We start from the raw sequence: 25,746 nt of genomic DNA on the forward strand, positions 1-25,746 counted from the left end.
CCTAATAGAGTAGACGTCTCCCAAATATATACATATATGAAGACAATCTAAATGAAATGGACAAATAACAAGGGAGGTAGAACCCCAACAGGTTATAACTTGTCACCAAATGAAGTTTTCAGTGCTGGGAATAGGTTATATCTAATTGACTTGTTGGCCGAAGGAGTCTTATGAGAACTCTGGGAACCCCAAATGAGCCAAGCTATAGCCAAGAGTATCGATTGCTCTCCACAAACTGACAGCAATACCCTATGGCTGAAGTCAAGACCTACACAATTAATTGAACATGGAGAAGTTAAGCTAGTGCCTCTATAGAGCTTTCACCCCATGGACGAGTGTTCATAGTACTGGAAAAATGCTTTGCACATTACCAAAGGAGAAAGATAAACAACAACCCAGCTACAAAATCTTCACTCTAGAATGGTGACCTAACTGCAAGATTTGCTGGTGCAATAGTAACACACATTTTGTGGGAGTAACCAGCGTATGATTTTCATTAATGTCCACTTCATAAGTTAGATTCCATACTCAGCTCTTCTCTGGTGCCCGAGAATTTGAGGCTAGATAGGCCAGGGACCAAGTGTAAAATCAAATACAACTGTTCTACTAAAGGAACATGGCAATAAAATGACTTTTAGAACATTCTGTTATGCGCGTCGATCATGGCCTTGCTTAGACATCATCAGAGAAGCTTTCTCTTGCAACAAATGCTAAGAAATGTAGAGACCAACAGCCAGACGGAGTGCAGAGTGAGACACCATAGTACCCTAAGGTCTAAATGGGATATCTTCATTAAATCTCTCTCCTCAGGGCTCAGAGTGCTCTGTGGAAGAGGAAGCAGAGGGACTCTAAGAGCTGAAGGGGATGATGGACACACAGGAAACAAGGCCTTCAAAACGCAGTACAAATGACACACATACGAACTCACAGAGACTGTGGCACCATGCATAGAGCCTGCACAGGCCTGCACCAAATGAGGTCTTAGAGTTAGGAGGAGAAATGAACACATGGCCCCAGGCCGAACCCTGTAATATCTCTCTCCAATTGATAACCACTTAGAAGTGAAATACTAGTTTTCCCCCACTGGAGTCTTACTAGAGAAACAAATCACTCTTTCTTTTTCCTTCTTCTTCGAGATAAGAGTTTTGGTGCCTGTTCTGGATCTCGCTCTGTAGACCAGGCTTGCCGCCTCGAACTCCTTAGAGATCTGCCAGGCTCTGCCTCCCAAGTGCTGGGATTAAAGGCATGTGCCACAGCTGCCAGGCCCCCCCAAAAAAGCTTTTATACAGTAGTTTTGGAGGCCTTCTGGCTGGTCAAGGGTTGCAATCTATCATGGCCGGGCAGCTTTTTCCAAAGCTGAATGACATGGGGACTCCTTCCCCACAGCGAAACTTCCAGTTCTTCACTTGCCTGTGACAGTATTTTGTTTGTGATCTAACAAACAAAGCTTTCTGAAGATCAGAATGGGTAGCTAAGCCACTAGTTAACCATAGAGTCCAGGTAGTGGTAACACACACCTTTAATCCCAGCACTAGGGAGGTGGAGACAGGAAGTGTTATGGCTGGACAAAGAGAGGAATACAAGGCAGGAGGCGTCAGGAGTTCACTCTCTTTTAGGCTGAGGATTTCGTAGAGGTAAGAACTAGTGGTTGCCTACTCTGCTTCTCTGATCTTTCTTCTTTCACCCTGATATCTGACTCCTAGTTTTTATTAATAAGACCAGTTAGAATTTAAGCTATCCCTGCCCTTATCTGTAGAATGTTCCTAGGTTCTGGCCTAATCTGAAAGCTATCTCTAAGCCAGATGCCTGATTTATCTTTGGCTTGACCCTTGAGACAGATCTCTGCTAGAAGTCTCCCCTAATGCACATATGGTAAATAAGACTTATAAGAGGAGCTCTGCTATAGGGCCCGGCTGCCATATACAAAGCTCTGTGATAGGAGTATGCCATTTAATACAAATTAGGGTTTGTCCCTAGGCTCCCCAGTCCTATATATTTTCTATACTCCAGAATAAAGTTGAGCTTATTCACAGAAGTCTTTCTCCCAGAGGGCTTTCTTTGTCATATCCACAACCACCAAAACCCTGTTTCTAACCTCATGAACCAATGCAGTCAACTTTCCGTATCCTGAGGAGAAAGCAGAATCACACAGTAGCAGATTATTACTTAATCTCCACAATGCAAATTACTAAAAACAAGAGCTATGTCTTACAAATGTTTATGTATCTTTCAATTAATTGATATTAATATCACATATGGTATAGAATAATAGTGAAGTCAAGAGAACACATGATTATTCATTTGATTCAGCCTAAACACTACCTACTCCCACTATGTGGATGTACTTAGATGACAGTCTTAGTTGTGATTTTAGCTTGCAGATTTACAGTATGTCTTTGCTGACTAGCAGTCTCATCTAGTTCCCCATATAAGTATCCCTGTAGTAATAATGAGAGTAAAGATCAAGTCAGATAGACTCAATTCACAAGCTAATAATCCTAGTTAATAAAATGTCAAGATAAATGCTCATAATAAAATCAATGAGTTCGATATAATTTAATTAGTTGTGTGGTTAGTACTCAAAATCCCACATGCCTTCTCTTGTTTAATATCTGTTGATAATGTTGTACTGGGAACTACCATGGCTTTAATAAATAACCGATTAAAGTAAATGATTGAAACTTTATAATTTCCATGAGACTTAGAAGCAAACATGAGTAAGTTAAGTATATCTCAGTTCTAACTTACATATGCTTAGCTAAAATTTCCAAAAAGCAAAGCTTTCCTTTACTGATTCAAAGTTGTAAAGTAACTCTAGGAAATATCAAAATATATGCCCCTAAGACTCTGAAAGTCCTGAAACTCTACCAGCTTATAATGACACTTACCAGTGGTGTCATAAAATCTTGATATTATTTTCTTTTTAATGGCCTAGTAAGTACAAATGCTTAGTCGAAATTCTTCTTAGTTAAATGGTCTTTTGGTGACCTCCTCTGTTCTTTCTCTGGCATCGAGTCTCAACTATCAAGTTGTTTCATCATCCAATATATTCACCATTCTCAAGTTTGTTACATGTGCTGCAATAAGAAAACAAAAGTCATTTTCCAGTATTACATTTCTTATCAATACTGCTAGTATTTAGCCATAGAATGCCTGTCTTTATTGCTTTTTGGTACCTGTAAGTACTCAGTCATCGATGAATTGTGACTATCGGATGTCTAACACTACATTACAAGGATAGGCTCTGTTACTGACACCCCTGTAACTCCACCACTTACCCTGATATTAACTAGTTGTCTGTCACTAAAATCATTCAACTTATTTGCTTTTTCCAATTGGATGTCAGCAGACATGATCCAGAGGCTTGAAGCTCTTTCAAATATTTGTCTTTCTACTGTTTTCTGTGGTCACTGTTAGAATAGCTTTGAAGCTAGCCTGGGAGGTTACCTGAGGTAGCCTCCTGGATTCAAAGAAAATAAAATGATCTCAGTCAAACCTGTGGACTGATGTGAGATCATAGGCAAGTTCTTCAAAGTTGCTTGACAATTACCAGATGACAGATAATCCCTCAAAGAAGCAGGAAGCATGGAATTATGTGAAAATATAGAGAGCTGTGCATTTAGGCAAATATGTTTAAATAGTTAGCAATGACAGATATCTGATCTATGTGAGTGATTACTTTTTAAAGTATATTTGAATTAAATGATAGTCTGACTTACCCATATAAGTCAATAAATAAAAGGCTATCAAGGTTTATATATTGAACTATAAATTTGAAACTGCCATGGCACTTTATAGGCTGGTGAGGGTTTGTGCATTACAAAACAGATAAATCCAACTAAATTATTGAGATTCAGATTTCTCTATAGCAGTCAAGACAGTGTGTATTGAATCTACCAGTCAGTGGCCGAGTAATGCCGTATTGAGAAACTTGTTCTTATGAAGCAATGCCATCCTCACAGCCGACAGTGACACTCAAACTAAGAATAAAAAAAAAATCAAAGAATATACATATATTCTTTAGGTATAGGATTGTCCATAATCCTTTTCATCTTAATGACATAAATTATGAAAATTTGACTCTTCCTGTTTGAAAGCTCTTTAGCTTGAGCCTATGTACTTTACAGAAACTAAATGTTATTGACATGTTATCTTTCTGTTTTTAGCCCACGTTGAAAATAGATATTCAATGATTCTTCCACAGATTGTATGTACTGTGGCCAAATGCAAATATGACATTAGATTTTCTATAAACGGTTTTAGCTGCACCTGGAAAAACTCTATTTTATCTAAATTACATCATGATTTTAATTATAGAAGGAGGGCAAAGTGCAGGTGCCCTGTTTCAAACCATAAAGTAGTCAGCTGCAGACTGAATGACCTTGAACAATGAACTTCATTTCTGTTTGACTCTGTTGACTCATCTGTGATATGAGAAATCAGAAAACAATAATCTTTCATCCCAGTGACTGCAGGGAATAGGCTGGAGATTGCAGACTATGAGAGGCAGGCATACTCCATTCAAATTTCTGCTCAGCCTTTGCAATACACCTTGAGCTGTCACATCATTGAACTTTTTTTTTCTCACTTGTAAAGCGATGCTAATACATATTTTGAAGAGCCATTGAATGGATTAAATGAATTAAAACCCTCTTATCTTGAATGTCATAAGCTTGCAGTGGAGGATTCTCAATGAATGCTGTATGCTGCCTCCCTTATCTGTGATGTCCTGCATATTTTAAGACGTAAGATAAAGACACATTCCTGAGGACAAAATACCCTAGATAGACAGCAAGAGGTAGCTGTGAGAAATAGCCAAATGGGTTTCTTAAATAAACATCAGAAGTAGGCAAATTTTATCCACTGACAGGCAGAGCAGGAGCAGAGTGAGAGGAACACATATGTTTCTGACAGCCCAGGTAACATTTAACACAGTATGCCTTGAAAGGAAACATATGCTTTCTAGAAGCAAATATTTTTGCCAAAGTAATGAGGAGGAGCAGGGTTGAAGGAAACATACAGATGTCACACATTACCAATCAGGATAATGTCCTTCCCTTTCTTGGGGTGTGACAGGCTGAGACCAGTTATTCAGACTGAAATGTTTCCAGGAATAAAACCTTGTAATGAATGTGCAAGAAGTATAGACAGCCAATAATTAATAAATATCAAAGAGTAAAGGAGTTATTATAATTATCTTTCAAGTGTTACTTTAAATGTCAGACTTCTAGAAATGTTGTCTCTCTTAGTTCTTTGATTATTATCACTCATGTCCTTCTGTGATTTGCAAAAACAATAGCTATAATTTACTTCCAAGAAATAATTCTTCTCAAAATTTTGTTAAAGTCCTGCCCTGGATACCAAAATAACCTACCTATTATTGATTCTTCATGTCCAACTTTTATTAGATAAATATTCATAATGAAACTATTTTGTTAAGCATTACTTAGTTCATATGTAAAAATAACACAATTAAAAATATACTGAAGCAAGGCATGGTGGTTCATACCTATAATACCAGCACTCTGGACGTAGGCTGATTGCAGAGGCAGCACAATCATTTTAAGTTCAAGAACAGCCTGAATTATCTAGTGAGGGCTATTTAAAATAACAACAACAACAAAAAGCTAATAAATATGGATGGATGGCATAGTAGAGATAACAATAAAATATGACTAAAGTAATATTTAAAATTAAATTATTTTAATTTAAATTAAAATAATTAAAATTAATTAAATTAAAATTAAATTATTTATTTTTAATTAAAATTTTATCAGAAATTAGTGTATGTTGTTCTCATATATGATACCAACTCTCTCACTGTCTTCACATTTTTTGAAACATTTAAGAAATTACAAACATAAAACAAAGTTCTGAGGTTAGTTACCGTAAAAACAAAATCAATTTGTCTGAAAAAAATCCTGAATCTTGTGTTTGTATTTGGAATAAAAAATTTTACCTAAGCTTTGTGTTTATGGTTATGTTTATGACTGTAGAAAAAATACTGCATTGATTGCATGTGTGAAACTCTTAATTTTGTCTTCTAAAAGTTAAATAACATTATCTCTTCCTTGCAAAACCTGTCTTACAGTTACAATAAGACATGGATATTAGTACTTGAACACTATGCCCACATCAACACATTCTTCACCAACTTTTCCCATTCACCTCTGCTGGAATCAAATGCTGTAAATACAAACTTATAGATTAATACAGTGAGGAGATGGAAGCTGCTTAGTGTGGATATGGATTTAAAATCAGTGTCCTAGGAAAGAAGGGGTAAATAGGGAAGCCTAGCTGCCTCACTTATTGGGAGCATGTGTACGAAGGGCTAGTGAAATGGGCAGAAGAAAACTTGACCCAATATCAAAAACAGAAACACAAAAGTGAGGAAGAAATAGTCACTACACTTAGGGGCCCAAATGTGCTGCTTGTTGGAGCGCTCTTGGCAATGAAGGAGGAACATATGCAATCTCCCGTTTTTGTACACAACTAACCTATCCATGAATTATGCAGCAGCTATCCTAAGGAACAAACGAATAACCCACAAGAAAGGAGGATTGAGAACACAAGTTCCTGAGCTCTTTCTGTGGTTGTCTCTCTGTTTCATTTCTCTTAGCATAATGCCTACTAGTCATCCACTCTGCTGGGTTCTTTCCTTTGTTTGAAGGTACCTGCAAACCATATTATTATATCCATTCTGTAGTAAACGTAAATTTAGTTTGTTTCCATTTTGTTACTTTTTCTTACCATAAAAATGGCAATAAAGCAAACATCATTTTATAAAGTTACACAGACTACAAAATCAGCAAGCAGACGTGATGTATTTTGGAGGGTGATGTACAAGTTCATATTTTTCATTGTGATGATGACACAGTGATATAGCTGTTTTCTGGTTTCCAACATAACATACTGTATATATTCAATACCTATACATTATTCAAATATTAAACAAGTTATAGAAAAAGAGAGGAGATGTCACATGGTTATCCTTAGCAATCTCAGTATAGGCTTCTGGTCCCTCACAGCTGCAATTCTTTCTAGCGGAAGGAAAGAGTGTAGTCAGGTAGGTCTTGCCTTCTCCACTTTACATTATAGTTACAAAGATGCCTTCCAAGCATCGGACATGCTATAATTTCATTTTAATGTCTCCAATTGAATGGTGCCATTTAGTTCAGCTTTTAATGTGGCCTTAAATTGCTATTTATTGCCCTTGTTGACATTCTGGGAGCATGAAATTAGCGAATCACATTTAAAAAGCCAACAGAACAACAAAAGTCTCGGCCGAGTTGAACAATGCCTACACAAACCAAATACTTGAATTACATTCTTACTTTAAAACCCTGAGCATATATTTGTTTACAGTTTCTTTGTTTCCATAACAAATTAATTAGTTTTATGAATAACAGTGTAGCCCACTACACTGTGAATGCATGTACTCAGGGTGACCTTGAAGGATGCTTTGCATTTGTGTTGCTTGAAAGAAAGGGGATAGTTTTGTGACAGCACTGCTTCCTAATGAGAAATGAGATTCTTCTTGACTCCACTCAATGAAAACATCCTGTATTCTTTTTCACTTTAAGAAAAGGTCCTTGCCAATACTTTCACTGTTTCGTCCGCTACACTCCTCCTCCCTGGTATCAGAGGGATAGCTCTATTTCAAATGAAAGTCATTACATAGTAACAGCGTGAAAACTATTTCAATCGAGACAACTTTATTCAGGTTGGTAACTCAAAGCACAGAAGAATATGTATTTTTTTAAATCAAACTAGCAGTTAATTATTAATGTATCTACTCTTATTAAACACAAACAAGACATCTCAAATATTCAGTTCAGGGAGTGTCATAAGACAGGCCTTCTACATCACGTTATTTGGAGCTCTGATATCCATTTTGCATTTCCAGCAGTGCCCTAATTTTACAATCTGAAATTATTGCTTCCTTTGTTTCTGCCTAGTCGGGTTATAATCAGAGGGTTTTTTGTTTTTTGTTTTTTGTTTTTTTTTTTCCTCCACCAACTTAAATTGGGCTCATCTAATCATCTTGTCACTCACTGTGAACCATGAGAAAAAGAGGGAAAGGGCTGAAAATGGTTAAAGTTTTATTACAAGTGACATGGACATTCTTGTCATGTAAGGGTCACTTGACTCCACACCCTGTGATTCACTAGACGATGTTATTTGACAGGTCATTTAATGGTGCAAGACTTAGTTTCTCATTTACATGGGGAAAATGATAGAATCAAACTCCTAATGATGGTAATTAAATAAGCTAATGGGTCTGATACATAGTAGTTCACAGATATTGTTGGTTGGGCCATTTTTGCAACTGAGGAAAGAGCCAACTCCGTGCTATTATTCCGTGACACCAGTTTTTTGTGTATCCTGATCCCAGGTCTTCAGATGTGCCATGGTATTCTCTCACCATCTGGTTCTCAGTCTTCTAGCTGATTTTGAGAGACACTTTTTCATTGCTTCTCTTTTGTCCTACAACCTGAAAGTATTTTTGATATGTATTTTAGAGAGAAGAAAGTGTCAGTTTCTGGGAAAATTTTAATTTAAGAAAACTGAAAGTTAGCTATTTGCCAATAAAAGTTTAGTTATTCTCTCCAAATGAGACATACATGAACTCCAAGTATTAAAATTTGGAAAAGAGTGCCTTTGGAAAACTCTGCAAAATGACTTCATTAATTATCAAGCATGACCAGCATTATAGTGTTTTTTTTTTTTCATTCTAACCAAGTAAATTTGGGGCCATGAGATATTTAACATAACTAGGAACTATCCTAGGAATAGTAATGTAATTGAGGTCATAATTAAAGTATTTCTTCATCTTTGGGGTAAAAGTCTTAATGCAAGAAACAAAAGCTTTAATGAAAGTCTATAGTACAAGAGGACACATTAGTAAAAAATCAAAGGAAACAGATTATAAAAGAATATTGTAAGGGAAATTTTTCAGAACACAAGGATAAGACAATGTAATGTTGGTTTTACATATATTTAGAAACATACATATCTGTGTGGAATGATAAGTAGTAACAAAGAGGTCATGAATTTGAAAGAGAACAGGTAGAGAAATATGGGAGGGTTTGGGTAGGGGAAAGGGAATGGAGAAATTAGTTTTACAAAAGGAAAGTAAATTTGGTTATTGAAGATATGTATCTCCTCCAGATATGTTTCATATAACTTTATTTGTCAAATACAGGGTATATAATGTAAAGGATAGAAGAATAGAAGAACTTTCTTTGGAAGCAGAAATATATAGAATTAAAGAATTAGTTTAGAAGTAGGTTGAGTGTCCTGATGGTTTTTCCAGAATGTGTTGTCGGGGTGAGTATCTGGCAAAGATTGGATCAGAGGAATTTGGGAGACTCACAACCACCCTACTAATGCAAAGAAGAGACAATATTCCCTCATCCTCACTCAAGCCATTCACTTGGATGCTTGACTAAACCTGCAGGAAATAATCCTCACATGTGTCACTTCAGACCAAAAAATAGAAACTTGACAAGTATCCGAGCACCCATTCCTTTCATTCTGATTTGGGTCAAAGGAGGCAGGATGAGTATTCTTTGTGGAGACTAACAAGGAAGTAATTGGTCAAGCATTAGGGTTAAATAGAGAGGCTGTGGGTTTTAATTCTTGTGAATCCTTTGCTCAACCAAAGATCTCACATCTGAGACAATATTTTTCTTTTAGTTTTAGGTTTATTTTTTTTAATACAACCTGACTACAGTTTCCCATCCCTCCACTCCTCCTAGAGACGCCCTCCCCCCACACAGTCCACCCAGCACACCTTTCCTCTTCCCCAGATACACTGCTCCTAGGTTTCCCTTCAGAAAAGAGCAGGCCTCCCAGGAATAACATGTCATAACAACAAGCAAAATAAGACTAGGCACAAATCTTCATATCAAGGCTGGCTGAGACAACCCAGTAGGAGGAAAAATGTCCCAGGAGCAATCGAAAGAGTCAGAGACACCACTCTCTTGTGATAGACATTCCCACTGTTAGGAGTCCTACAAAAATAACAGGCTAACAACCATTAAAAAAAAAAAAAAACAGTCTAACCACCATAACATATATGCAGATGAAGACACATGCAGGCTCTGAGATTGCTGCCTCAGTTTCTGTGAGCCTAGCCTATGTGCCCTGTTTAGTTGATTCCTGTGGGCTGTGTTCTCCTGGTGTCCTTGACTCCCCTGGTCATTCTTAATTTAGAATTATACTTTTTTGGGGGGGGGGGGAGGGCAGGGGGCGGGAGGAGGGAGGACAGGGTATCCGTGGCTGATATGTAAAATTAAATCAAATTAGAAAATAAAAAAATAGTTATTGTGGTAAAAAAAAGAGTTATACACTTTTATTTTTCAGTTATATACAGGAATCTGGCAAATGTATGAGATGAAACTGATAAAAATAGGAAAGAACAGGACCTTCATCATAATTCTGCTGCTAAATGGAACTGATAACATGGAGAATGGGCTAAGAAACCGATTGCAGCTACACCTTTCTGAAAAGTGTGGAGAAAAATAAATTCACTTGCATGCCTTTATTTATGAGTGTGAGTCACCAGAACAGAGAAGTGACAAGGTTGTCTATACCTTATTTCTGGAGCAGCTAAAATATTAGCAGCTTTGTAAATAGGACTCTGAACTATACATAGTCTCCTTACTTGTGTGAAAACATACAAAAAATAAAATCATAAAGATGATAAATATGCAAGGCTCACAAAAAAAGAAAAATTAAACAAGTGTTATTAAACAATGCTTAGCTAAGTTTAAACATCTAGTCATCAATCGGAAAATTAGCTAATTTGATCAACACAAACAAGCTATTAAGCCATTATGACTTTTACTATGGCTATTATCTGCATTTTCCTATAAAACACACCGAGTATTACAATGACTGAGTAACCTGTCAGTTTTCACGTGGGCAGTGTGGGTGAAATCCGATATCAGTACAGGATTCTGGAAATAGACCTGAGGCTGTCATGTATATCCTGCTTCACTGAAACACCTCATAGTTAGTGTGACTCCCTGAAAGGAAGTTAACCCAAGTAGTAATTCAGTAAAGCTCTAACCTGAGGAGTGCATAACCCAGGGAACTTCATGCGATTTTTGTCTGGACTATGATTTTAGGCTACTCCACAGAAACATAGGCGATTTTTTTAAATATTGTGAGGGCTGTCCGGTCTGAGCAAACCCTGTCTACAAAAAGGGTGTTTTCATCTAAGCTTCAGACACTCAACAACTACTTATACTTTTGTGTCCTGAAAATAACAAAGTCAAGATGTTCTGATATTGGCAGTTAAGTATTCAGGTTGTCAAGTTGCAAATGACAAAAGACTTCCTTCAGGATATCTGCTGTACTAAGTGACATTGTAGACAAGCAAACAAAAAAACAAGATTGCTGTTCAAAGCTTATGTAGGGTGTGAGATCAAGCATCTATGACACTGTGACACAGAATATATTCAAAATATCAAAAAGAAATAAAATCAATATAGTAGAAGATCTCTAGTCCTAGACTGTAGGCAATCATGCTATGGGAAAACAGAACTGCATAACATCCAACTGTGCTTGTATTTGGGTTAAATTTTAAGTTATTCTGAGGATGTTTTCTCAGTAATTAACTCTAATCCCTTGGAAAAAATGAACATATGTCTGGTTCCATTTTGTAAAGCTATTCATAATACTTTGTTAAGGAAGAGGGTTAAACTGCCTGTTATGCAAAAGTCTCCCCTATCAAGAGAACATGCACCATTACTTACTGAGATATAGTTGGTTCCAAAATTCACACTATGAAATCTGAGAAAGGAAGTTTTGTATATAAATAATCTCATTCTCTGATTGTAATCTCTCATGGGTGTGATTGAGTGAATGTGTGTGTGTGTGTGTGTGTGTGTGTGTGTGTGTGTGTGTGTGAGAGAGAGAGAGAGAGAGAGAGACAGACAGAGACAGAGAGAGACAGAGAGAAAGAGACAGAGAGACAGAGATAGAGAAAGTTGAAGGGGGGGAGAGAGATAGAGACAGACACACATGGAGAGACAGAGAAAGATATTCAGGAAATATAGTCATCTATTTATTTTTATATTTCAGCAATATTCACTATTAATCATATGATACATATTCTGCCAGTGGCCAGTATTTATCAGGAAATAGATCATACAGGAATGGCCTTACTTAATGAGATGGTTTTAAAAACCTTATTAACAAAAAAAAAAATGTGTTACTTTAAAGGGTATGGGAGGTAAAAAATATTTTTTTTTCATAATCAAGCCATATGATTATTCAAGAGTATTTTCTACTCTTGAATATTTTCTTGCTCACAGATACTTCAATATCCCAAGTAACTCCAGAGTACAATTCATTTGAAACCTCAGACCTATTAAAATTAAAAGGATGTCAAAATCAAACCATAAAATTTTGATCAAGATATTTCACACCTTTATGTTTGACTCCCTCAGTAAAACGGAATCAATGCTACCTTGAAGGATTATTTGGAAAAGAATAATTATGTTAAGTTCTTGGAACACTGTAGGAATTCAATAAATTATAAAGTTATATATGCTATAATTTTATTGGTGTCAATGACAGCAATAAAAATACATTTGTTGAGTACTAGGGTCCCTTCCTCTTTAAGAATGTAAAATGAAATTCTTTAGGCTAATATATAAATTTATACTGGAGAAGATGTATTTCTTGCCAAATAACTTAAGGGCATGCACCAGTATGCAAGCTGCCATTGGTGTATTATCAAATATAAAAAAAAGTCAGGAAGACCGACATTTTCATTCAGAAGTTTAAAGACATACTAAGTAGCTCTGATTCAAATGCATTATTAACTTCTGTGTTAATTGTCTATGAACATGTGGACATGAAAGATAACGGGGTTGTCATCACAAAAATCCCAATGTGGTTTTTTGAAAACTTTCATTGAAAGAAATATTTCAATCAAGTCTTATGAATTTCTCCGTACACAATAGAACCCAGATGCAGCTATTCTCTTCCTGAAAATCTTCAACCAAGGGGAAAAAATAGCTGGCAAGTTCTGTGACTGAACAACATTCAAAGAGGAGAAGTCAGTTTTGTTAAGCTTTAGTATTTTTTGAAGGAAATCTGTAAATCACTTCAGTTGGTTTATTACTGCTGTGCTTCAGAAATTATCCAGAATTAGCATCAGGAGTCTAAATGTTGTACAAAAATAGAGAATAACTATTTTGTTTTATGCTTCTCTTTCCAGTGTGCAGTGTAGCAGTAATTGATACGGTAACTTGGCTTGACTATAAGAGTGAGGGAGGATTTGGTGATAACACTGTAGTGTGAGAGCTATGAAAGTGCACTTTCTGAGAGTAAACGTAGAAACCAATTTTACTAATAAGTTCCCAGTACATTTGTATGCTTGCAAATATGAAGACATTCAGGTAGACAGACTGAGCATGGCTCAATGCAGGTATGAAGTTCATGTAATCCCAGCAGGAAGGAGGAAGGCTAGAAAGCAGCCATGAGTGCATGGCCAATCTGGTTTTCATAGGAATTTTCAGTCCAGCCTGGGTTGCATTGCAGAATGAGGCTCTGTCTTGTTAAACCAAAAAATAAGAGGCAAAGAAAGGAAAGAAAAGAGATGGGGGGAAGAAGGGAGGGAGGAAGAGATAGAGAGATAGAGATAGACCAAGACAAACAGGGAGAGACAAAGTTTCAGAGATTTAGGGAAAAGTATTGGGTGGATTTTCCTGAACTCACAGTCTAGTATCTGCCTTAGAGCTGTATGCTGCTGCATACACACCCTCTAGTAGCTGTGTTCCCAGGCCTGAGGATGACAATAATAAACTATGAAGGGATAGTTCTTATTAAGTCATCATTCTGTCTCTACCATTTTCCAGTCCTTCTAAGAGCATAGGCAGACAAAGTTACTTAAGTGCCTTTTTTGTGTTAAATATATTTTTAAAATATGATTTAAAATATATTTTATTAAGTATATTTAATTTAGAAATATATATATCATAAGTAAATTCTATAATTGAAATGTATGAACTCCAGTAACATTACTACAAATGCAAAACATCATATAGGACAAAGAAACCTTAGATATTATTAAAAACCATCACAATACGAGAGACTAAACTTAACTGCATAGAACAAAAGAGCAGAAAGACTTTTCAAATTAGAGTATGATTCTCTGATGTTTGTTTGTGTTTGTTTAGCACTAAATGAAGAGCATTTATTTAGAAACTTACTGAGGCAAAGAAAGGGATTTGTGTATCTCTCAAGTTTGAAGGTTAAAAGTGACAAGAACATTCCTGGAGATGATGATATTGCTGATAGAAACTCTCTGAAGTGCCCCAGATGATAAGGGGCATCACCTAATGTGGCTTTGCAAACTTACTACCTGAGATTTCCCTTCATTAATATAAGCCACCCATCTCTCTCTCATCAATTGGATTCCTGGAGCTCGGCCTGGCACCCGGGCATGATCTCTGCATTTGCTTCCATCAGTCACTCGATGAGGGCTCTATGATGACAGTTAGGGTATTCAGGCATCTGATCCCCAAAGTAGGACAGTTCAGGCACCCTCTCGACTATTACCAATAGTCTATGGTGGGGTCATCCTTGTGGATTCCTGGGAAGTTCCCTAGCACTCTGTTTCTCCCTATTCCCTTGATGTCTTCATTTATCATGGTATCTCTATCCTTGCTCTCCCACTCTGTCCCTGTTCCAGCTTGAACCTCCTGTTCCCCTATGTTCTCATCTGCCATCCCTTGCCCTCCATTAACCCCCTCACCCCCAGTTTGCTCATGTAGATCTCATCTATTTCTCCTTCACTGGGAAATCCATGTGTCCGGAAGGATTCTATGAGCAAGGGACATTGAGAACATGATGGAAAAAAGTACAGAGATGACTAGCCAAACTAGTAGAAATGCATGAACTGTGGACCAATAACTGTGGAGCCCCCATGGTACTGGACTAGGCCCTCTGGATAGACTAGACAGTTGTTTAGCTTGAACTGTTTAGGGGGCCTCCAGGCAGTGAGATTGGGACCTGTCCCTGGTGCATGAGTCAGCTTTTTGGAGCCCAGTGCCTATGGAAGGACAGGTTGGCAGCCTTGGTGCAGGGACGAGGGGCTTGGAACTGCCTCAACTGAATATACCAGGCTCTATTGACTCCCCATTGGGAGACTTTGCCTTGGAGGAGGTGGGTTGGGGAAGGAGGCTGGGGGATGGGAGGAGGGAGGACAGGGGAATCTGTGGTTGGTATGTAAAATGAATATAAAATTTCTTAATAATAATAAAAAAATAAGCCACCCATGCAGGCATAGTGTCCCCATTCTCAGGACCTCATTGGATCGTAATTTCCATACAAAAACTCCAGTCAATATTGATATAATGGAATGACAACTATATCTTTGCATGACTTTGAGAGTTGTCTCTGAAGTTTGGTCCTCACAAAGTTTGCTCCTCCTCCTCCTTCCCCTCCTCCTCTTCCTTCTTCCCCTCCTTCTCCTCTTCCTTTTATTCTGACATTTCAAAAGATGATTTCTACCCACATTTAGTTGGAAAAGTTATTTCTAGATTGTAAATTGATATCCCAATGGGGCAGAGAAAACTTCTATAACTTTTCTAAATTCTATGCTCTTAAGAACAGGGAGCTTAAGTGCCTATATTAAGAAATTTTTCTATATTTTCACATTTTCGGAGACATTCTTGTTTCAAATGGCACAGCCCCATTTCCTTGATGCATATTGTTATGCTTGCCAAAACCAGAGTCTCATTTCTATGGCCACCATGACACATTCAGGCTCCTCAGCTTGAAATTCTTCCTTCTCTTGCTTGCTGATTTTCTCCCTGACTTTCTTGCTCTTTATTTCTCTCTATTCTTTATGATTTAATGGTTGTGAAATATTACCTATATAGATGAATGGACAGTGAATATGTGAGACATATATACAATCAAATGCCATTCAGCTGTGAAGAAAATTGTAAATAATAGATGAATCTGGAAAATGTAATATTTATTTTAAAATGTGGCTTAAAACTCCACAATTTCTCTTACATGGAGAACCTAGCTTATAATAAAGTTATGAATATATGTAAATAAGTATGGGTAAAGTCTGAAAATGGAGAAAGGAGAGCAACAAAGGGTGATATTAGGTGATGAGGAAAGACAACATATGAGAGGAAAAGGGAAAAGAATCTGTTGGAGGATCTGCAAGGTGACACTGGCCTATGGGAGGAGTGGGTAGAAGAACATCAAAAGCACACGTTGTTTGAAAATGTCATATCAATATCTAAGGTACTATACACTGATTTTAACTTTTGTGGTACTGAGATCAAAACTGATGCATTTATCATGGTTAAGTACATATAAAACACGTTTATCTTTATCTTGCATAGGAACTGAAGCTTCCATCTTATAGGGAAATGGGAAGGATGTGTATTCAATCTATTTGGGAAGGGGTAGTTCATAGGTGATGATACAGTAAAGTAAATCTTGGTATGGTATGTCATTATTTTTTTTTCCTATGCTTTGGATGGGGGGTCACTTTTGTTTCTGAAGAAGCTAACATAGGCTTCAGACATGTAGAGTAACATTAAGTATCAACAAAAGGGATTGCTTCTATCAAAGTTCATCATAATTTACTAGCATTGAAACTGTGACTCTCCAATGAATACTTTGCCTTTACTCAGATCTTCTGACTGTACATTTTCCAGTCAAGCTACTCTGCAGTGCTCAACTCTGTTTCAAGTGTTTGGATGTAACAACATCTGGCCACTTAGTGTGAAGTGCTGTCAGCCTTACAAGGTGCTCTCCGCTGTTCCCAGTTTCCACAACATCCTACAGAAATCAATAGAAAGCCGCCGGTTTGTTAATAAATCTGCAATTAAAATGTAATGAATTTTGAATGAGGAATGATTTCTCTCAAGTGTCACCATGGACTATGCAGTAATAGTGAAACGAAAGGACAGTAAAAAATTGACTTCAGGCTCCAGCTTTTAACTTTCCTGTATCGCTTCCAAAAGATTGAATTTAGAATGAGCATTTATGTTCATGTCTCTGCATTGCAGGTTCTTCTAGAAAAGAAATTCCTGGTAGAAAAAACAACAGTGATTTGAGGACTTTTTCTTAAAAATCTAAACGTGTATTCAGTTATTAAAAATATCTTGGGATCATTTATAAAACTAAGAGATAGCGTGGTTTCCTTCTACATAAGTCTGTATTGAGGTGATTTGTTTCTTGCATTCCTATAGCAATTTTTCTCCAAACAAAAAATTCACAGGCCAGCCTTCAATTAATGTATCAAATATCACTGACCCCTTCACAGCTTAGTAAGTAGTGCTTCACATTTACATCCTTCTGTAAAGAAGCCAGGGGAGAATCTTCCCTCTTCAGTGCAAACTATCATTTTATAGTCTGAGTAACTGATGTCCCCCTCAGCCTCCAAATAGCTGCCTCACATCGCAATCCAGGGGTAACTGGAGGAAACAAAGGGTCTTCCCCATCACACCAGTGATTAGTCCTATACAACTGACATCCTTATCTGCCATCAACTTTATTTTCTCCATCCTTCATTTCCACTTTGCACTATCCTAGACTGTCACTATCATCTCTTCATTAAGTCTTCTTTACCTTCTCATCCCTAAGTTGCAACATCTTGTGCCTTCATTTTCCTAATGCATATTTTCATTTCCTATATGGTAGACCTTCAGAACTTTCCCTTCATTCAACATATTCCATTTGGCAAGAACATGGCCTTGACAAACAGTTCAAATATCACATGCAAAGACTTCGCATATATTTCCCAATCTCCAGGGCTTTTGGAGTGTATTGCTAGATGCTCGTCTATATCACAGCCTTTCCTTAATTCAGTACCCTGGCCACAGCCTATGACACTTTCTCAGTACATCCAGCAGGCACAGTTGCCAGTCATCTTCCTCGTTTTGTACTCCTGTAGAATTATAATTGTTACTTCCTTGATAAACAGTAACATTTTGCACTGTGATGTGGCTGGAAGTTTTTCTGGTCCTGCCTGCCCCGCAGTCAGGACAAATTTCTCTCACGTCCCACAGCCTCTTAGTCCCAAGTAAAAAGAGGCTTATATTATTTACAATCTGTATGGCCTATGGCTCAAGATACTGGCTAGTTAGCTTTTTCATCTTAAATTAACCCAGTCCTATTAATCTATATGTTGCCATGTGGCCCTGGTGTTACCAGTCTACTGGCATCTTGTTGTTCCTTAGGTGGCAGGCTGGAGTCCTTCCTTACTCTTCTTTGTCCTTTCATTATCTCTCTTGGATTTTCCCACCTTGCTCCACCCTGCCCTGCCATAGACCAATGCAGCTTTATTTATCAACCAGTCAGAACAATACATATTCACAGCATGCAGAAAGACATCCCATAGCACTGTGGTCAGACATATTTAATTCATTCATAATAAATCATATACTGCTGAAAGGAAAAACTCCGTCAGATTTGGTTTTATTTTATTTACTTGTTTTTTTTATTTACCAGAGTAATGAATTTATTGTTTCAGGTATAGGGAAGGAGATTTCAATAGTTTTTACTAACTCAGTGATGAAACACTATTAATAAAAACCTGCAAATAATGTTGATGTTTTGTTGATTATAAGCTTTTTTAATTTAATTGATTATCTGAATCATATATTAATTTTGACATGATCATTTATTTATTTTATCTTTGTATGTGATATGTATGTGTGCATGAGGTGTGAGCTCTCTATTTGTATGTTAATTTCTGTGAGTACAAGGTGTGGAAACACAGTTTAGGGCACAGCTTAGGAGCCAGGCTTGCCTCCACTTTGCTTGAATAGGGTCTTTCTTTTTGTACTTGTTACTGTTACATAGTAACACAATAACATATCCTTCAGCTTCTAGGATTTTTCTGTTTCCACTTCCCATGCTAGTGTGGAGCACTAGGAATACTTGATCTCACTTTACAAAGGTTTGGAAATTTGAACTTGGATTATATTTGTATAACAAGCACATTATATGCTTAATATTTGCATAAGAAGCAAATTATCCACTGAGACATCTCCCCAACCTTCATTCATTTCTTGATTTTCTCTTGATATAGTTTTATGTCCATATTTAATCAAGTTAAGCTGCCATGATAGATAAAAATTACCTTTATTATCATCACTCTCAAACCGAAAACTCTTTGTTGTCCTAGGAATTTTCAAAGTTGAAATAACTTTCCAAAACAAGCCACTGGAACATCACAATTCAAGAATAATATATAATTCTAAAGCAATTATATTAATTATCAGCCTTGCCACAATGATACAGATGCAAAAGAACATGGAAGGACTCATTTCCAGAGTAAATATTTGCTCTTATAATTCAGAGCCTTCACTCCCAATATTAAAAATTCTTTCCAGTGTACAAATGACGAAAGTTACATTCAAGAAGGAAAAATGGAATCTCAGGATACTCAATTCCCTAGTTACTCAAAGGAAAATGCTTCTCTTGCTGTTGTTGCTTTGCTAGAATGTAGAAATGTAAAGAAGGTGATTTATATTGTCAATTGTGCAGCCATATTGAGTCATTTCTCACATATAATAAACCGTAGTTAAGTACAAACCTGCAGTTGCTGACCTCTTCATTGCCTGATTCATTGTGCTACACACACTTTGAGGAAAACGACCTCATCAATCAGATGATAATGTTTACCAGCCCATAGCTCTCTTCTGAGCTGATGGTTTCCAGCAGCAATAATACATGAATAGCATTGTAAGCTTTGCTTGGCTAAGACTTCTAGCTTGCTCTATATGACTCAGAGGCAAAGTATTTCATTCAAAAAAAAAAAACCTAACCTTCTGCTAGTCAAATAGGACCAATCATTGATGCAGATGAATTTGAAAAATTCAGGTCTCCAAAGTTATTTGAAATGAAAAGCCCTCATGGAGGAATTCACCCTGATCTATCTGTGGGGCACGCTGTACTGAGCTGTGTAATAACTTCTTGTTCAAGAGTGTTCCGTTTGAATTAAAGCAGGTGCCTGCCTTTGATTGGAAGTAGCTCCATTTTGGTATAGCTGAAAAAGAAAGTGCTTCTTATGAATAGAAAAGACCTGAAAGTATATCCAAGTGTGAGCTGCCCTCAATTCAGCAAAGGTCTACATTAGAATGCAGCTTCTTGATAAGAACTATTTGGTCTTACCATCTACTCTGCCTCTTCTAGCCTTTCATAATTATTTCACACAAACAACACCTGTATTAGTACTTCAATTTTGTGGTTTTAAAGCAATTCCTTCTTTTCCTCATCTTTGAGTGAGAATTATGAATAATTTCCTTTTTTGAAAGTAAGGTCTATAATATCCATCTTACCTTTCCAGATTTCCTTAAAACCTAATTGTGATGGTTAGTGTGAATTGTCAATTTGGCAGGGTGTAGAATCACCCAGGAATCAAAACTCTAGCACACCTATGAGAAATTGCTTAGTGACTGGTCATAACTGTGAGCGACTATATTGATTTAAAAAAATATGTGCAATATAATTCCTTCAATTGAGGTCCTGGCCTGTATAGAAGGGAGTAGGTGATTTAAGCAGAAACACCATCGTCCTCTGCTTCTTGACTGCAGACACAATGTCATCAGATCCTCTAAGCACCCACAGCTTTTCTTCCCTCCACAATGATGGGCTATAACATGAAACTGTATATAAATATCAACAAATATAAAGCCTCCCTTCTTAAGTTGCTTTTATCAGTTTTTTTTTAATCATATGAACAGAAAAGTCACCTAGACTCCATGACAAAATGACATTCAAACTTTGTGTTATAAGAACCTGTTTCTGTTTCCAAATTAAAATTTAAAAGCAATGTATCAGTTTCTACACTTCATCTTCCAATCAGGCACTTTACATTTTTAAAGTTCTTGTTGCCTAAATGCCTTGTCACTGAGGACTAGCTTTCCTGGTAGCAGAAGGAGGGAAACAACCACTAGTCCCACCCAACTATGGTGCTTGTGAGCCACAATGGCCAGCATGGATGATATTAGGGATGCAGTAGTGGCATTCATACCTTGATGACAACAAAAATTAGAGTTAAAGTTTGCTCAACAAGAAGGAAACCATACCTGGTACAGGAAACCAAGCCAGTGACCCATGGATTTTGACAGAGAACCTACAACTGGCACTGAACAAAACCAGTATAATCCTTAACAATATTCTTAATAGTTGTCTTTATACCTACTGATACATATTGTCCTCAAGCCTCAGAAAGAAAAATTCTCTTTGGTATAGATGTAGACCATGACAGAAAAAAAATAAATACAAAATTCAGAGCTGTGGAGGCAAATCCCAGCTGAGCTATCTACAACACAACTTCTGCACTCAAGGCTCAGGGATCATCTTGGAAGAGGGACAGAGGAATGAAAGTTTGTTGTGAAATTGTATGTTCTAGTAACGGCAGAAGCTACACTCAGTAAATCTCACCCATGTGACTGCCTAAAGTGAGCTGAACAAGGACAACAGACATGTTAAAGAGTGCTGAGGTGGGGGAATTCATGAGGTATCAACCCTATACAAAGTGCTACAAGCAACTAAGGAATTCTGGGAGTAGGAGAAATAGTCATCCCCAGGGAAGGGTATATTAACTGGGTTATCCCACACCAAATTGTCAGATCTGAAAATGTATGTGTGTGTGTTTGTGTGTGTGTGTGTGTGTGTGTGTGTGTGTGTGTGAGAGAGAGAGAGAGAGAGAGAGAGAGAGAGAGAGAGAGAGAGAGAGAGAGAGAGAGATACAGAATGACTTAGGAATGCATAATTTTGTAAATGTATGAATATATATATATACATAATATAAATATATTCAAGAAAGCAAAAAGTTTCTCGATGACCACACTAAAATATCAAAGAATGTGTGGGCTAAAACACCAAATGTGCTTTATGTTTCAAGACATATTGGAGGGCCCAAGAGTGTCATTTGATAGAAGCAAACAATTCATATTTCTTTTCTTCATAAGGTCCTACAGATTAGGAGTCAATATCTTCTTTGAACACATATGCATTCATGTATATATTCAAATATGATACTTTTAAAGAGCAAGTAGATGTATATAGGAGAGTTTTGTCAGAATAAATGACAGTGAGAAAACACTATTATGTTATAATCTCAAAAAAAAATGAGAAAAAAAGTTCTTGTGCCAAATTTGCCCCTGTACACATGGAGAGGCTTCCTATTTGGATTGCCATCTAAGACACTGAAAAATTAGACCCCACTGTGTATTTGTTGAGGGCTCAGTAGGAGGAGGGAAAAACCAATATTGACTCTCAACCTAAAGGAGACTTCTGAAGAAAGGAAATATGAATTGTTTGGTTTTAGGAAAAGGTATAGAAATTGGTAAGAATTCAATACTGTTGTATCAAACAATCTACTGTCATCATTGCACAATTGGGGCTTCTAATATGTTTGAAAACATAAAGCATACTTGCTGTTCTACACCACACAATGTTTGAAATTTTTGTATGGCCATTTGGAAACCTTTGCTTTCTTGAAAAGGGGACAAATAACAATTCTCTGTTGGCTTTCTTTCCACTTTTTTTCCCTGACTTGAATGCAGAAGATGCAGAAATGGAAAAACTGTTATGATATACTCTTTGGGCTAGCCCAGAAAAATCAGAGAGTGGTATTGATTTTATGGTATTAGTAGCAATTTATCACAGTGGCAGTTAAAACAATGCTGTTTGTAAAACAATGGTGGCCATTGTTATTACTAGTTATTTCTAGGAACTCTTTTGTAACTAAAGACTGAGCAAAAGAAAACATTTAAACAATTGATGCTTCATGGAGAACTTGGCCATATGTAGTCCTTTTTTTCCGTGTGTGTGTGTGTGTGTGTGTGTGTGTGTGTAATTTCATTCTAAATCTAATATCTTAAATATTTTACATTATCTCGTGGCATATCCAAATCCAGAGAATAGAGAAACATTCACAGTAATATGAATACAGGTTTGACTTGCTGGCTCAAATTTTTACCAATATTGTGAGTTCAGTTGTATCTCCAGAACCCACTTACAAAAGCCAAATGTGCCCCAGTAATCTCAATGCTAAGGAGGTAGAGATGGGAGGATTCCATGGCAAGGTAGCCTATTCTGTGATCTCCAGGCAAGTAAGACATCTTGTCTGAAAAATAAATAAACAACAGCAACAAAATAAAAATGTAGAGGTCACCTGAAGAACAAATTCCAATGTTTTCCTCGGTCCTGAAAGACCCCAGAAAACTTACGCCTCCTGAACTAATCCCAAGCTCTATATATATCAGTGAATTTCTATAAGTCAGTCAATCAAGCGACCTTGAATATAAATAATATCTACCATAAGGCTCAACATACTCAAAATATTCAATGTGTAGTCAATATAAAAATGTTGTAGTGATGTACAATTTTGTTGCATGTTGGGTCTTTGGCATTCAATGATTTGTTTAGATATATAGTGCATATCAATTTAAACTGCCAATATTTCAAAGTTTCAAAGACTGCATACCACTACATTTTTGTATATAGAGCTTTTTGGTGTGGGTAGACAAAAAATTAACTCGATTTTGTCAATTTCTGCATGCCACAAAATGGTTTACAAAAACACATGTTGTTTCATAAATGAAAGAGTTAAATATATTAGTTTCCTCTTAAATTTAGTCATAGAAAGGAATTTATTAATTTCTACAGTCAATAAAAAAATTCCAGGAAGCAAGCCAGGCTGCCCTAAAGTATTTTACAGTCTAGGAAGGGAAATAAAAGATAAAGTGCAATGCATCAGATCACACTACCTCTTGTCAGAACATAAAGCTCTTGGGGTGTCCATATCCCCTGCATCTCTCTGACTCTACCTATTCTTACTTATTCTTAAGGTGCTGATTTGGAATTCTGTCTCCATACTTGGATTCACTCATACCAAGTATTTCTCCACTTCAGATGCCTAACCTATATTCTTCCCTCTCTTGAACATTAACTGTTCACAGAACACAAAAGCTTTTCCTTTCAAGCCTCTTCCATGAACATACTATGAAAAAGCACCTACCTGTACCTCTGGCCACGCTGTTTAAACTGTTTCTCTTGTGTTCAAGGTTCTACACCTTTCTTCATGCTTCCTCATGCACCTCATGCACTTATCACCATGTGGTCTCAAAATTTATGTATCTGTGGTGCTAAAACAGTTGGTCTAACATTCTCTGGATGGATGACTTAACAGTATATCGTAGATTCTATACCTCTCTCTCTCTCTCTCTCTCTCTCTCTCTCTCTCTCTCTCTCTCTCTGTGTGTGTGTGTGTGTGTGTGTATGTGTGTGTGTGAGTGTATGTTTGCTTGTGTTTTTCTGACTACATATTTACATGCACTTATGCATGTATGAATGTATATGTGTGTGCAAGTATATGTGCATAACAAAATACACAGCCTGTTAATACTAAGATAGCTCAATAAAGACTCGTTGCACTGTTGATAAAGAAGTGGGCTCTGGATATCATTGTGTTCTTTCCTGGGGAAGCCTATTTCTCCTGCTCTCAGCCTTCTTTGGTTGCCTGTAGTTCTCTGTGTAGGACTAGGTGCTGTCCCCCATTCGCTTTAGTGAGTCCATTGTTATTGTTCCTGTTCAGTTCATCTGAAAACACACATACAGGTAACTCTATACAAAATGAGCAGCTTGTATTTTGCATGAATATGACAACAATTGATAGAAAAAGAGGCCCTCAAGACTTAGACTTACCTCTACTGGATGTGCCTCCCCATGGGAAGCCTTGCCTTCTTGTGGAGGTAGAAAGTGGGGGGTAGGTTGGGGGGAAGGCTGGAGGGGGAAGGAAAGTAGAGGGGGATCTTTGATTCTTGTGTAAAATGAATGAAAACATTTTCTTAATGAAAACAAAGAAAAAGAAGGCCCTAAATTTGAAAGCGAGCATAAAGGGGTATATGTAAGTGTTTGGAGAAAGGAAAGGGAAAGGGGAAATGATATAATTATATTATAATCCCCCAAAATGAAAGAACTAATAAAAAACAGAAGTAAGTACTGATTGTGTTACTGTATTGATGAAACAGTTACCAGTAGCAATAGAAAGGACTGGCTGCACTCTCAAAATAGATGCCATAAAACACACATGTTTACTTTCCCATGACTCAAAAAGAAAGCACATAGAATGGCACTATCTTTATATAACTACAGAAAACTTTATTTATTTTCTCTTTTTAAGCTTTATTTTATTTTTTTATTTCCTGTGTATGAATGTTTGTCTGCATGTAGGTATGTGTACTGAATGTGTTCCTGGTGCCTGTGGAGAATGGGGCAAAGTGCTAGATCCTCTAGGATTGGAGTAACTGAAGGTTGTGAGCTGAGAACATGAGAACTGGGAACCAAACCTGGGTCCTTTGCAAGAGAAGAAAGTGTGTTTAGCTGGTGAGCCATGTCTTGAGCCCCACTAAATAAAATTATTAAATCAAAGGTAAAGTATATGCTCCTTGTTCCAAAGAAAAGGTCCTGGGAGTAACTGGGTGATCGCAAGTGGGTGATTTCACTGCACTGAAATATCAAATGATCAAAGCAATTTCACATGTACTCAGTAGATCTGAATACCAATTCTATAAACTGCTGGTCTCAGCAAGAAAGAGAATCTTAAAATGAGCCTGATATCAAGATTTATTTTTCTGATCTATCCACAAAGAAATAAAAGAAGTTGATTACAGATGTGTATGTAGGTACTTGCCATAGAAGGGGGAAGTGTACAAACTTAACAAATTCAGAAATACA

General features: G+C 37.0%; 1 long non-coding RNA gene across 1 annotated transcript; it reads left to right on the plus strand.

Moving 5' to 3' along the window:
- Positions 1 to 1,500: 1,500 nt before the first annotated feature.
- LOC131924275 (uncharacterized) lies at positions 1,501 to 10,549 on the plus strand. Its single transcript, XR_009382833.1, has 2 exons — positions 1,501 to 1,634; positions 10,369 to 10,549. It is a non-coding gene; the product is annotated as an uncharacterized LOC131924275 (long non-coding RNA).
- Positions 10,550 to 25,746: the final 15,197 nt, after the last annotated feature.

This window comes from Peromyscus eremicus, chromosome 14 (genome assembly GCF_949786415.1).
Source record: "Peromyscus eremicus chromosome 14, PerEre_H2_v1, whole genome shotgun sequence".
Classification (NCBI taxonomy): Eukaryota; Metazoa; Chordata; class Mammalia; order Rodentia; family Cricetidae; genus Peromyscus; species Peromyscus eremicus.